The 14,875-nt window shown below is 35.6% G+C and overlaps 1 protein-coding gene across 2 annotated transcripts in view; it reads right to left on the bottom strand.

Moving 5' to 3' along the window:
• Window positions 1–14,875, bottom strand: part of Parg (poly(ADP-ribose) glycohydrolase) — a 141,270-nt gene that overhangs the window by 98,327 nt on the left and 28,068 nt on the right. The window lies entirely within an intron of this gene.

Genomic DNA, 14,875 nt, shown 5'->3' on the forward strand with positions numbered 1-14,875 from the left:
GGAATATAAATTATGAAAATCTTCTCTAAAGATCCACTGAATTTCACTGATATTTGTGGTGAGAACCACTTTTCCATATCTAATTTTATTAATTTAGGTCTCTTTATTTGTTCCATTTTGACTAAGAGTTTGTCAGTTTTATTTATCTTTTCAAAGAATCAACAATTATTTCATTGGTTACTTATATTTTAAATATCTCCAATAATTCCTGCTCTGATCTTTTATTATTTTTTTTTCTGTCTACTGGTTTTGGGGGGGTTTGTTCTTATTTTTCTAAGAGTTTAAAAGGAGGATCATTAGTTTATTTCTTTGAGCTCTAATTTTTTTAAGGTAGACACACATAAACTTTCTTCTTAGCACTGCTTTTGCTATATCCCAAAGGTGCTGGGGAAGTTGTACCTTCATTATCACTTGATTCTAGGAATTTTCTGATTCCTGACTTATTTCTTTGATGTCTAGTGATCATCCAAAAGTGTAATGTTAGGACCATTTGTGGTGGTGCACCAGGTACTTGGGATGTGGACTGCAGGAGGGTTGTGACTGAAGGCCAGCCTAAGCAAAATGGCCTGGAACCTCCATCCTCCTAATCTCAGTCTCCTGCAAGGCCAGGATGGCACGTGCATGCCATCATACCCAGCTGTTGATTGAGACAGAGTTGCATTAACTTTTCTTTTGAGGGGGGAGGCTTGGCTGGCCTTAAAGCACACTTCTCCCAATCTCAGCCTCTCAAGTAGTGAGAATTATAGGTTTGAGCCACCATGCCTGGTTAGTCGGTCTTTTCATGGGAGAACTGAGACCACTAACATTAAGAGTTATCACTAAAAGGTATGTCATAAATCTTATCTTTTTGTTATTAAAAATAATTGGTTCGTTCTTAATCCTCATTTCCTTACATAACCACACTTTTCATGGTTTATTTTCCTCTTCTGCATATAGGATTCCTTTAAGTATCCTCTTCAGTGCTGGTTTAGTGGTTACAAATTCCTTTAGTTTTTATTTATCATGGAAGGTTTATATTTCTCTTTTATGAAAATAGCTTTTCTTGATAAAGTAATCTTGGCAGGAAGTTATTTTCTTTCAGGGCTTAATGTGTATCATCCCATGCCCTCCTTGACTTTAGAGTTTTGCTGAGAAATTTGTTGTCACTCAGATGGGTGTGCTTTTACATATGACTTGGTATTTCTCTGCTGCAGCTTTCAATATTCTTTCCTTGTTCTGTATACCTGAATGTTTTAAACAGAAGATTATGGAACGAGACTGTTTGGCAACCTAAAAGGCTCCTATACCTGTGTGAATATCTCTTTCCCAAGGTTTGGGAAATATTGTGCTATTATTTTATTGAATATGTTTCCTCTGCTTTTAGCTTGCACCCCTTCTCAATTTAAGTACATGATTTGTAGGTTTGGCCTTTTAATAGTGTCCCAGAGGTCTAGTATGTTTTGCTCATACTTTAATTTCATTTTCATTTTCTTCAGGATTTCTGTATCTTCACTGAATTACTCATTCATATCCTGCTTTCTCCCCCTTATTTCATTCAGGTGCTTATTTGTATTCTCTTTGAAGTCATTCAAGCATTTATTCATTTTCTCCTTAAATGTGTTGATCATTCTCATTCTTTTTAAATCTTTGTCTGAGATTACATCTACTTCATTATTATTAGAGTCCATTAATGTGTACTGTTGACTTTTGGAGGAGTCATGTTGACTCCCCCCCACACATTTCTTGTGTTTCTGCATTGGGATTTGCACAACTGTGGCCAAGTTCTTGGCTGGAGGTTTTAATCAACTGTAGTTTTCAGAATAGTGGAACTATTCTCAATATTCATGCAGGACTAAGCAAAGTCAGTAGTGAGATATGTCTCACTATTGAACTGAGGGTATAGCTCAGCAGTCAAACATTCATCCACATGCTCAAGACACTGGGCCCAATCCCTAGCACCACTTAGGAAGAAGAAAATTAGCTGGACTCCCTTATACTTTTTAGTGTACAGGTTGGTACTGTCTGGGCTGAGGGCATAGCTGGGTCAATGGTCAGTTGTCTGTTTCAGGATTGATTTCATTTTAGAAGCTTTCCTTCTTAGTACATTGGAGCCACTGCAAAGGATTTTTGCAGTCTATGACCAGGCTGTTTCCAATTCACTCCAAAGGCCTCAGGACCAGCCTGTGCTCCCGGGGGCAGTAAGCATCCAAGCCTAGGACTGTCCCCCAAATGCATCAGAGAGTAGGAGGAGCAGACAGAGCACTGAGTTCTGGAGGGGGAGAACTGAAGGAATTAGGAACTCTTGTCTGCTGGTCCCAATGCTTTCAAACTCTGACCAACAGTTTAATCACCTTGTGGGAGAAAGAAGGTCAGGGAAATCCTGACATCTGAGGGGCCTGGATTCAGAGCTCCTACTCCTATCCAGAAATAACCCTCATACATCTCGGAAGTGGAGGCTGAGTACTCCTCCAGTCACAGACTCAGCGATCTATTTTAGTAGTGATCCTCTGGTGATGGGGCTTGTTCCTCCTCACCAGAGAAAGTATAATCACCAACCAACATGCCTGTTAGTGCCCATGCTTCCCACTACTTAAACTTCTCAGCAGGTCTACATCATACCCTTCCTGTCTCCACAAACTCTCTCATGGCCATCTCCCACCCACCCAGACACTATGGCACAGTGCTCTCAGGCTCGCTGAACTGCAATTGCTCCTTGTTTTCAAGTCCCCAGGGTAGCTCAATTTCAAACAACAGCCCCTCCTTTCAAAATGGTGCCTGGCACTCTGAGGTATGGAAAGCACCAAAGTATCTTCTTCAATGTTAGCCTATGGCACCAGATACAAGGCTTGTGAGAAGTGTGGGCTTATCCTGTAGCTAGGTCTGCCAGTCTGCTGCCAAAGCCACCTGACTTACCTTGTTATGATTTCAGCCTCCCCTCCTCCTTGGAGAGCTAGGAATGGAGTTGCAAACTGTTTCTTACTATTCTCTGTCACCTTTCTGTTTGCCCATGCTTTTCAACTGTCTCTGTTTTGGGTGGTAGTGGTACTAGAACTTGAACTCAAGGCCTCATGCTTGCTAGGTAGGTGCTTTACCACTTGAGCCACTCTGATAGCTTTTCAGCTATCCTCTTTCATGACTGCCAATACTCTTCTCTTTCTCTCTTCAGAACAGTCTCTCCTTTGTCTCCCTGACCCTTCTCATTCATGAGTCAAATGGAGGAAGCTTCTGATCTGCCATCTTATTCCCATTATTCTTCTTTCATTTTTAATTTCTACTCCCATGCCAATCTCTTACTAGCATTGACAGGGGAAGGAAGGAAATGAAGGGAGAAAGAGCCCTCCTTTCAGTCTTTACCACAGACCCATTTCCAACTTCTCCTAATCATAGCTGCTTCTAAAGATGGTTGCTCACTGTCAATAGTTTCTCACCTCAAAAAAAAACAAACCATCAGAGGTTTAAAAATCACATGTTTTTGTGGATGGGATGGAATTTCACTACCATGTACTCCTAATTCCAAATAATTAACAACTAATCTGGGAACAAAAATCAGTTTCCAGGTCCTGAAACAAAATATGACTTTAATGAAAAATAGTCACACTACTTTCAACACAAATTTCATTACATATGAAGAACTTTGTAGGTTTATAAGATGTGAAAGAAGTTCTTCTCTATCTGGTATTTACTGTATAATCACTACCTCTTTCACATTAATAGTAAAATGCATAGAGTATTATCAGCTTAGAAAGGAAAAAGCATAATAACATACCCTCATTATTCTCTGTCTCCAAAGAGTAATCCACTTCTCAATACTGTTATGGTAAATGATTATTCCTTGAGGAATCAACTTACTCTGATAGTTCTTTCCCATCTCTCAGTTTTATTACTATAAACCTACATGACCCTACCTATCAATCACTTTTGCGAACACCACCAAACCACAATACTGTTCTATACAACACAACAGATATTTTCAATACCATGTAGTCACACTATTATCCATCTTTCAAAGACAGGCAATCAAACTCAACATGACAAGATTTCAGAGAAATAGATAATGGTACTGTACGTTTTCTAATACTGATAACAAAATGGATTTAATTTATCCAAGAAACATAGGTAAACAAGAGTTATAGTTTACACTTTTAAGTGGGATCTTTTGAACTCTTAAGAAGTCCTTTAAAATTACTTATTTTTTGTCTGGGGCCCATGGCTCAAGTGGTAGAGTGCCTGAGTTCAAACCCCAGTACCATTTAAAAAAAAAAAAACAAAAAAAAAGTACCTATTTTTCCTCTTAGGTAATTTTCAAGAGAGTTCAATGATAGCCTGTCACACTTAAAACAATGGTAAAGAAAATTCCATACAAATCAATAGCATGCATAAATATTTATAGTAATTAATTCTTAAATCACTTATTATGAATAATCAATATTACAGTCTGAATGTCCCTCTATTAAGGTTCAAATAAACTTAATTTTCTCAAAGGATTTGAGGACATGCCCCAGTGGCAGAGGTTATTATAATAAAATACCTTTTTAAAAAAAATTACACAAAGAGGTATCCGGTGAACACAAAAACTGATCTGAGTTTCAAAGGATGGATTAAGAGCAAGCAAACAGCATGACAAAAAAAAAAAAAACAAAAGCAATTTAAAGTCATTATACTATAAGATTGGAAGTAGTGGGCTGGTGGAGTGGCTCGTGGTAGAGCGCCTGCCTAGCAAGCATGAGGCCCTGTATTCAAGCCCCAGTACCACCAAAACAAACAAACAAAAACTTTAAAAAAGACTGGGAGTAGAAAACTGGCATGAAATGATGCTAGAGAGATAGGCAGAAGAAAGGTCACGAAATGCCATAAATATTATCCAGTAGAGCTGAAAACAGATGAGGTGCCAAGGAAGGTTTTAAGATCTATGCTTCACTCTGTATGAGCACCACAAAGGATGGATGACTGTTGCAAGTCATGATGACACTACAGATGAAACAGAGTAATAAATACAGAGGTAAGCCTCAAGAAGTTTAGAACACACAATTATGACATCTTATTATAAGATAAGAGAATGGCAGGTCAGCAGAAATCAATGGCTGGGGAAGAGTAGGGGAAGATTAACAAATTCTGGGTTGACTGAGTGTATGAATGGTAGAACTATTCACTTAAAGATTTTGTAGTAGTCATGATAAGGCTAGTTTTAGATACTTATGGAATATCCAGGTGAATAAAGGTGATTAAAAAATGATAGAGCTGAAGATAAAAATTTGAGTCTCAACAGAATTAAGTGGTACTTAAGGTTCTTAGCACTATGTGAAGTGCTAGGGCTATAACATGTAAAAGTCTCCTGAAAGGAAGAGTATGAAGGATGAACAAATAAAGTCAATTATAGTAGTATGGATGACAATGATGTGCCAATATAGATTCATCTGCTGTTAACAAATGAGCCACTCTGGGGAGAGAGGCACTGATACTACAGGAGGCCATGTGGGTACTAGGGCAAGATATGTAGGGAGAAACCTTTGTACCTTCACTCAATTTTGCTGTGAACCAAAAATTCTCTAAAAAAATGAATAAAATCTCTAATAAAAAATTTTTTGAGTCAATTACAAAAGTTACAGCCATGCTGAACACTAAGTCAAGTTGGTGTTAAACAGACACTGAAGAAAGATGGATGAGGCCAGAGAAGATATGATGACATGTATGTCCTAAGGTATAATTCTGTTGTGAACATACCAATTTTGGAAATGGAGGAAAACTAGCTTTTTCTAAGTAGAAAGACATGAGTAAAGAATACTGAAATCATCAAAATGAAGGAACGGACAGAATTTATCCTTTAGAAGACCTAAGATTTCTCAATAAGGGGTGAAGTAGGAGCAGATGAATTGTGGAGTATGGATAAAGATTAGAAAACAAGGAAAGGTTCAGAAACAGAGTAATGAGGTAATAAAAGATGGCAAACAGAACCAAAGACCAAGCTAAGATTCAGTACATGAACTCTTAGTGAGGCCTATGAATAAGATTTATTATTCTCTCCCTCCATTCCTCATTATAGCTTTGTTTTACAAAGTATGTTCCACTGAATATTAGCTACAAGGCAAATTATAAGCTGTTACACAGAAAAGGACTGTGCTTATAAATAAATTTGGAAAAAAATGTTTAACAGAACTAAGCATGGTTCTTTAGTGTAATATTCCTCAGAATTATTCCCAGTTGGAGGATATAATATGTAATACTTTTCACTATCTCAACCATTCAACCCTTTATTTACAAAGCATTTGAGCAACACAACCCGGGAAAAAGTGGACCAGGAGAAAAGGGGTAGAAGCAGTGGAGATCTTGAAAAACAAAAGGCACAGCAAGAAATGAGTAGAAAACTAGAAGGCTGTGGGAGGAGATGAATTCACAGGTCATAATCTTAGGCAGGGAGCTGGCCCTGGAGAAAATCATGTCCAACCTATAGTTATGCAGTTTAATAAAGCAGAGAGTCTCCCATACAGACTAAGACTAACTGGTAAATGCACCATTATCATGAATACCAATTAACCATAACTGCCCAAGGTAATGTCAAGGAATAAGAGAAAAGAGGTATCAAAGATGGACCAATAACAAGAATAAGAAGAGGAAACATAACCAGATGGTAAAGGACTCCAAGGAACACAGATTGTTAGAAGTTGGTAGATGCCCTCCCTAAGTCATGTCTTTAAATACTATCAGATCTAAAGACCACAGTTCACTAAGACCACCTTTTTTGAGAGGATTTTCTTAAATTTCTCTTCTTTCTACCTATAATTAAAACCTCTGAACTTACTGGGCCTTCCTAGCCTTATTCAGTTTCTACTATGAATCTTCCCCTGTCCATAACCATTTCCAAATTACCTAATGTTTGGGTATTATGTTTAAACCATCCCTGTTTCTCCCTATTTGGTAGTTCAAAGACTGACTTCGATGGCATGTACCTCAGTTCTCAGATTAAGATAAGATACAACTTAGTTGCTTAACCCTTCTAAGCCTTAGTTTTCACTCCTTTCCTTGTAATACAGAAACATTAGTAGTGTCTACTTGACTACTTGAGAATTAGAAAAACTAAAGCATACTGCTTATATTGCTGCTGCATAGTAAAACTAAAAAATCAGCACTACCACATAGAATCAAATAGGATGTTCCAGCAAACAGAAAGGACTTATCTGTAAGGCAGGGGTAGAAGAGGTACATCTCGGAGCAGAAAGGGCTAAGCCTACAACAGATAAGAATTCCCAACAGGACTGAACCTGCAATGGTCTGTAACTTGAGCAGTAGGCATGAAAAAGGGAATGGATCATATAGGGAGATGGGAATCAGCTACAAGAAAAGAGGCTGCATACATGGCTACTAACAAGTGAGCAGAGTCAGTAAGCAGCTTTGACATTCCACTTCTTTGTTTATCTCAGAGCTGGGCTTCCTAGGGTTAAGATGGATAAGATGAACAACAAGGACTACCTCAATATATATCACTTCAGAGTTTGCTTGACAATATGCCATATTTCACCACATTGAAAATGGCTCTTGCTATAGCAAATGTCTTTTTATAGTGTTCTTCACATAACCAAGGAACATCTTTGGCAGTCAGGTAGCATGCTACTCAATTTAGAAAAAAAACTTTTTTTTGTTTTTTGAGTCAGGGTCTCATTATACATCACAGGCTTGCCTCAGACTCGCTATATAGCCCAGGTTGGTCTTGAACTTGCAATCCTGCATCTGCCTCCTGAGTGCTGGGATTACAGACATACATGTCTGGCTCTGAAAAACTTCTTTAAAGTACTATAATGAAGAACTGTTGGCTGGGTGTGGTGGTGCATACCTATAATCTCAGCTACTGAAGCAGAGACAGGAGGAAAGTGAGTTTAAAGTCAGCCCAGGAAAAGCTACTAAAATCCTATCTGAAAAACAATACACACACGCACACACACACACACACACACACAAAAGGGCTGGGGTAGGGGGATGTCCCAAATGGTAGAGCACTTGCCTAGCATGAACCAGGCCCTACATTCAATACCCAGCATCCCAGAAAGGGGGAGGGGAGGTAAGAAGTGTTTAGCCAGCTTGATTCTAAAAGCTTCATGCAGTTAATCATCTGTTATTACCATAGCAACAAATCATGAATGAGTGCTTTTCTCTTTCCATAACAAAACTGAAACAAGGAGAAAGACCACTGGCTTAGTTCCTTCATAGACCACAATACTTACAAAGGAGGACAATGGCTATAACCTTTATGCTCAAATTTACTATAGGCTACACATTGAAACAGTACATAAATTTGAGAAACAGCTCTAATATTCTGTCTTTATTTACTCTTACTATTTTTATATTCAGATGATATACTACAATAGTTCCTCCAGAGTTAAACAGGAGGTGTCACTGCAGATAAAAGTGTTACCCCAAAGGAACATACAGAAATTATCCTTAATGATTTGGAACATTAAATAAATGTAAATTAATTTAACAGGAATTATGGCATCAGATCAAACTGTGTAAGTAAAATATCAAAAATCAGACAAAGACAACAGCAAACACTTTAAAACTAGATGTTAGAGAGCTATAAATAAACCATAGGGAAGATTAAAACATGGAATAATTATCACCCTTCTAACAGAGTAGGTTCCTGGATAATTAAATCAATGTCATAGCAACATTTAAAAGAAATGGCTTCTATTGTTATTTGATTCAAATGAGTAAGTGAAAGACTAGCATAATAGGACATTAATGTACCAGCTTAATTTCATTATTAGAATACAGGAGAAATTCTACTGAATGGATTTCCATTTTTGAGTATCCATAACATCCAACTCCTTTGTCAGTCACATGAAGAAATACAACCAAGACAGTGTTTCCTAATCACAAAATAAATCTCTAATTTCATCAATGATACAGAGCATGGAGGACTCAACTAAAAGTGATCTTCCATAATAACTCAGCAGTTTATAAAAGTGAAATGCCTCATTCCAATCAGAGCAATTTGTCTTATGGGATATGCACTACACTTCAAAGAATCAAGAATATAAACCTTAAACCTATGCCCCAACCCAAAAGCACATATTAACCAAACTGACGGGAGAGGAAGATTTCACATATTTCTACACAAATTTTAATAGATTAAAACACATTTAATCTATTTTAATATTTTAGTGACTCTGATTAGCTGCCTTTTGGCTTCTATAGTTCTCATGAATTAAATTAAGTTGAGCTGTAAAGTAATGCAAACTTTATTGATTCCAGAGATTATGAGTCACCAAGGGAAGAAGTCCAAAAAGGTTAAATTTCCATTGAACACCAAATCAGAGGTTCAAAAGCTAGAGAGATAAAGACATTAGCTGTAGTCTTATGAGACATTAAAAACTGGATTCATTTGATTAGGTGTTTGCAACAGGCTCTTCATGGCCAATGTAACAAGGACATTTTAAATTTTTTAAGCTTTGAAGACTCAGAAAACATTACCTATGAAGAATTCTAAATTAGAGGCTAAGGAACAAGGTGTTTGTATGCATTTAGAAACTTTTTTCTATACTACCAAATAGTGAACAAACATCCTACTTAAAATAGTGATGAAAAAAACCAAAAAGCAAAAAATCCACACCACCAAAAGGCTGTCATGGAGGAAGTCCACATCCTTGCAATCAACAAGGATGGATACAGCAATCTGTTCTGACTTGAAATAGTGGTTACAACAATTGATTGCCCTTGCTCAATTTTTCCTGAAAGAAATGTTTATAGAGATTCTGGTGGGTGGAGGAGTGAAAAAACAAAGAAAAAAATCCTTTAACAATAATTTTGTTCTAAAATTTCAATCTTCCAAAAATGCTATGGGGCTAAAGGCATGGTTCAAGAGATAAAACACTTGCCTAGCAAGGGTAAAGCCCTGAGAACAAACCCCAGCACTACCCCCAAAACAAACAAACAAAAAAACCCTAATACTTTTGATATAGTTATACCTATCATGACCTAAGCTCCCTATAATAGTATGGCCTATTCTAGAAAACCAGGAGTCCATAATGTGCCACCTGATCCATGGATGCTCACTTCAGTGGTGCATAGCATACAACTATTATGTTTAACACTGTTTCATGATGGCTGATTTAAGCTGAATTTTGGCTAATAATTTTAACATTCTATTTTAACCTTTAATCACATAATAAAATGTAAATCAAAACTTAATTTCCTCTAGCCCTTACTCTTACAAATGTGAGACAACTCTTTTAGCAATCTATTTTAATACAAGCTTATGTTATTTTCCTAATTTCTACTGATATTCTGCTAATACATTATCATTTTACGTTGTTCCTGGTCATGATTCCCAAAAAAGTTATGTTATTTAAACACAGGTAATTTCTCAATTTTGGGGACAAAGAATTGTACCTGTTTTTAAATTTTAAAACAGTACTCTGAAGAAAAGGATGGCATAGGCATAAATTTTGCTCTACTGATTTACATGCTTCAAAACTCAATATAACCCCCACACCTTTTAAAAGGAGGTAGCACATAAATAAGGGTGCAAGTTCATTGCTGATAGATTTAGACATTATTATTTATAGGGAAAGAGACTATATGCTGTATTTATTAAAGAAAAAAACTGGGGTTTCCAAAGACTGTATCACTAGCCTAAACAAACAAAACGTTTTTCTTCTTTAAATATTTTTACTTTTTAAATTTAAGTGTTCTTATTGCTCTACTCCTAACTCTCACTTTCCACTCTTTGAAGCCAGGGATGCAAAAAACAAAAACAAATTCACTTCGCTTATTTATGGCAGCCCTTAGGGATAAAGTAATAGAAGGCAGAAATGAGAAGCTTATTCATTCCTATCTTTTCAATCCCAAACAAAGAAAGGAAGATCAAAAAGTCACAAAAATCATTTGGTTTCCTTTCAACAACTAATCCATTTGCCGAAAAAGTTTGCTGCGAAAATCAATTTTAGAATTCAAGGCTTATCTTATTAAATAAGTATTTTATACCTACCATGAAATATATATTCACAAACTACACAAATTTTATGAATGTAATTTAATGAATAATTACAAAGCAAGCATTCATTTTTAACCACCATCCAGTCCAGAAACAGAAGCCATCACCACAGAAACAGAGAAAATCCTTCTTAAACATACGCCCCACACTCTTCAGTCACTGTGGCTTTAATATCCAACACAAATGTCATGCGTTAACTCACTAAAAATGAAATGAAATAACACCACAAGTGTTATGAGGGTGGAAGTATTTAAAATTCCTCTATAATGTAAAAGAATCTTTTCTAATATATAGGACATTTTGTTAAAAATTCCTGTGAAAAATGACAGGAATAAATATGTTGACTCATTTAGAATATAAATGATTTGAAGTGCTTGGATTTAATTTTGTGGAACACCAAACAGGAGGGCCATAAAACACAGATTATTTGTTCCTAGCACTTCCAACAGCTGGCAGTGAGGAGGACCAGTATTACCACTCAAGATGTAAAAACACTAAATAACGGCCATTTTGACATAGCAGTACCAAAATATATAACTTAAATTATATAGTAAGGGATTCATCTTTATGATTTTTGCTGAGTTCTAACAAAATAATACAAGCTTTGGCCATACTCCTCACTTCCATTCCAATAAAGGATGCTCACATGACATGATCAGAACCGTGGTCCCTCCCTTGTCATAGAAGATAGTAGTCTGCAGGTTTTAACAATAGCATGGAATCACATGACTATGGATATTAACTCTTATTCTAAGATAGTTTGAGTTACAAACTCCATTACTCACAAAATCAACCACAGGAAGGCTTGAAGGAAATTAGTATCAACAACTTCAAAATAAGCTTAACTGCAAAATAAATTCAGGATGATTCAAGTGACCAATTTCCAAACTCTGCATATTAGGGCAACCTATACACAATGATAATGTACTATGTAGAAGTAAGGATTTTCAATCCTTTCACCATAAAGAAATGATAATTACTTGACACAATAGATACGTTTACCCTGATTTAAACATTACACAATGTATGCATGTACTGAAACATCACAATAGTATCCCATAAATATGTACATTCTTCAGGTTATGTACCACTTAAAAGTAAATTTAATAAAAAACAAAAAAGAATTTCCAAATTCTCTTAATAATGTTTAAGAATTCTTTAGATTAAGAAGCATTTCTACTCCAGAATGTAGACACAGATATGCAAAGTAAATATAATTCGTTTATAATTTAAAACCTAGGGAAACAATTATCTCACTTGCAATTATATCTCCTTTTCCTCCACCACTGCTTTCTATGTATATTTGACACTTCTCACGAACCATTAGAAGCCTGGGCAATGTTGTTTCCATTAGTCATGATTCAATGAGGTTTATATTAGTTTTAGAGATTTGAAAGAAAGGAAAATACAAAAAAATATTAAACATTCAAGGTGTTATGTTAAGTACATGAATAATGAAGGAACACCAATTGGTCACAGAGAAAAACACCTTTGAACCTGCATATATGCTTAACATAGATTTCTTCAAATCTCTAACACTAGAATGGCTAAAAAAATAATGTCTTGTCAATTTGATGGAATATTATGCAACCACTGAAGCTAAAAATTATAAAGCTACAATATAATATAGAATGTTATAAAATAAAACATCCTCAATATACATTATATCTAGCCATAAATACATTATATATATATGGGCAAAGACTTGAACAACACAGTAAGAATTAGTATTTGTCATATTTTCAGGCTCCTTCAACCCTCTGTATATTCACAAAGTAAATAAAAACCAGAAGGTCAAAATGCAATGACTTCCGCCCACCCCAAAGAACTGTAAAACCATCATCAGCACCTTAGTAATCACCCTGTATTTATGACCTACACTGAACACACCAAAACTTGCTATATATTACCCTCTCAGGCACAGTTCTTCTGGGCAAGGTCACCAGATAAAGGAGAAACAGGGTCCTGTCTGAGTATTCTGATTAAGGAGAAAAAAAATTGACTTCACCTAATGTCAGAGTAACAGAGGTAGTGTTACCAATAGCATGTTTTACTGCCAGTTCAAGATATCAAATTTAATGTTACTTCTTACCAAAATTAATCGTTGTACCTATTTAAAACCAGAAAATTATAACATACAAATGTTATGCTTTCATAACTTAAGTGACAAAGAAAATGATTATATCGATTTGATTAACCTTTCAATGCATTAGAAATCACATCCCTGTAAGAATGAGAGACATTTAGATTCAAAGATACTCTGAAATATCCAATATTCTGCTGGAGGGATAAGGGTAACTATTACTTTACGGCTGCCTTTAAATACTACAAGGCTCTAAAGTTCAATATGGTAACAACCTTCAAATGCAGAATTAGTTTGGCTTTTACTAACGTAAGTATAAATATTGCCTCAGCAGCTTTTGGTTGTTTTTTTTTTTTGGTTTGTTTGGGTTTTTTGCAGAACTTAACAAACTTATCCTAAAATTTGTATTGAAATGCAAAGGATCCAAATCAAGCAAACCAAACTGTACAAAGAACAAAGTTGGATGGTGCATGCTTCCTGATTTTAAAACTTACTATAAACCTTCAGTAGTCAAGACAATGTGGTACTGGCTGAAGGACAAATGATAGATCAACAGAATAGAATTGAGATCAGAAACATTCTCACATTTATGGTCACTGGGTTTTGAAAAGAGAGCCAAGACAATTCAACAGGGATAGAACAAAGGTGCTAAGACAACTGGGTATCCATAAGCAAAATAATGTAACTATTCCCCTTTATCTCCTACTATGTATGGATATTTGCATGGAAAATAACAAAACTGGATTCCTAACTCACACCACATGTAAAAATTAATTCAAAATGAATAATGGATGCAGCATAAAAGCTTAAGTATAAAATTACTAGAAGAAACATGCATTAGCTTTTAGATATAGCACCCAAACCAGAAGCAACAAAAGAAAAATAGATAAATTAGGCTTTGTCCAACTTAAAGACAACTGTGCTTCAAAGAACACCATCAAGAAAATGAAATTACCCAGAAAATGGCAGAAAATATTTGCAAACCATATATAAATATATTTGACAAGGAACATATACCTAGAATATTAAGAACATTTAGAATGCCATAATAAAAAGACAAAGGATTTGAATGGACAGTTCTCCAAAATGGGTATAGTCACATGAAAAGATAATCAACAGTCACTACAGAAATGCAAATCAGAACCACAATGAGATACTATCACATCCTCACTAAAATAGCCAAAATAAAAGAACACACATAAATAAATGTTGGTTAAATTATAAAGAAATTGAGATGCTTTCCAATGCTGGCAGAATTATAAAATGTTGCAATCACTTTGGAAAAATAGTTTTTTCAATTCCTTAAATGTTGAAGACATTAATACCCCCAGCAAATCAATCCCCAGGTATAAACGCAACAGAAATGAAAACAAAACTCTTTTCATAAATGTTCAGAACAGCATACTGTTAACAGACAAAAAGTACAAACAATCCAAAAATTCAGCAACTGATGTAGGCATAAATAAGTGGTATATCCATACAATGGATTATTATTCACCAATACAAAGGTAAAATATGGATGAACTTCGAAAATAAAGTGAAAGAAGTACTCTATAACATGCAACTTAAATATTTAACTATCTGTTATATCTAACCATTCCAGTGCTATGTCCTTTATAACATTTGCCCAATGACCCAAAATAAAACTCTTTTGCTCTTCCATGAGCCACTAGATTCTACAGTTGTAGTCTCTGTTAATATCTGATCAGAAGACTCCCAAGTTCTTTGTGTACTTCTTGGAAGAATCAAGGCAGAACATGTGAAGATTGTAAGACAGTAACAGAGTTTATTAAAGGTAAAAGGAAGGCATCACAAAAAGGAATGGAAGT

The sequence above is a fragment of the Castor canadensis genome, chromosome 7 (assembly GCF_047511655.1).
Source record: "Castor canadensis chromosome 7, mCasCan1.hap1v2, whole genome shotgun sequence".
NCBI lineage: Eukaryota > Metazoa > Chordata > Mammalia > Rodentia > Castoridae > Castor > Castor canadensis.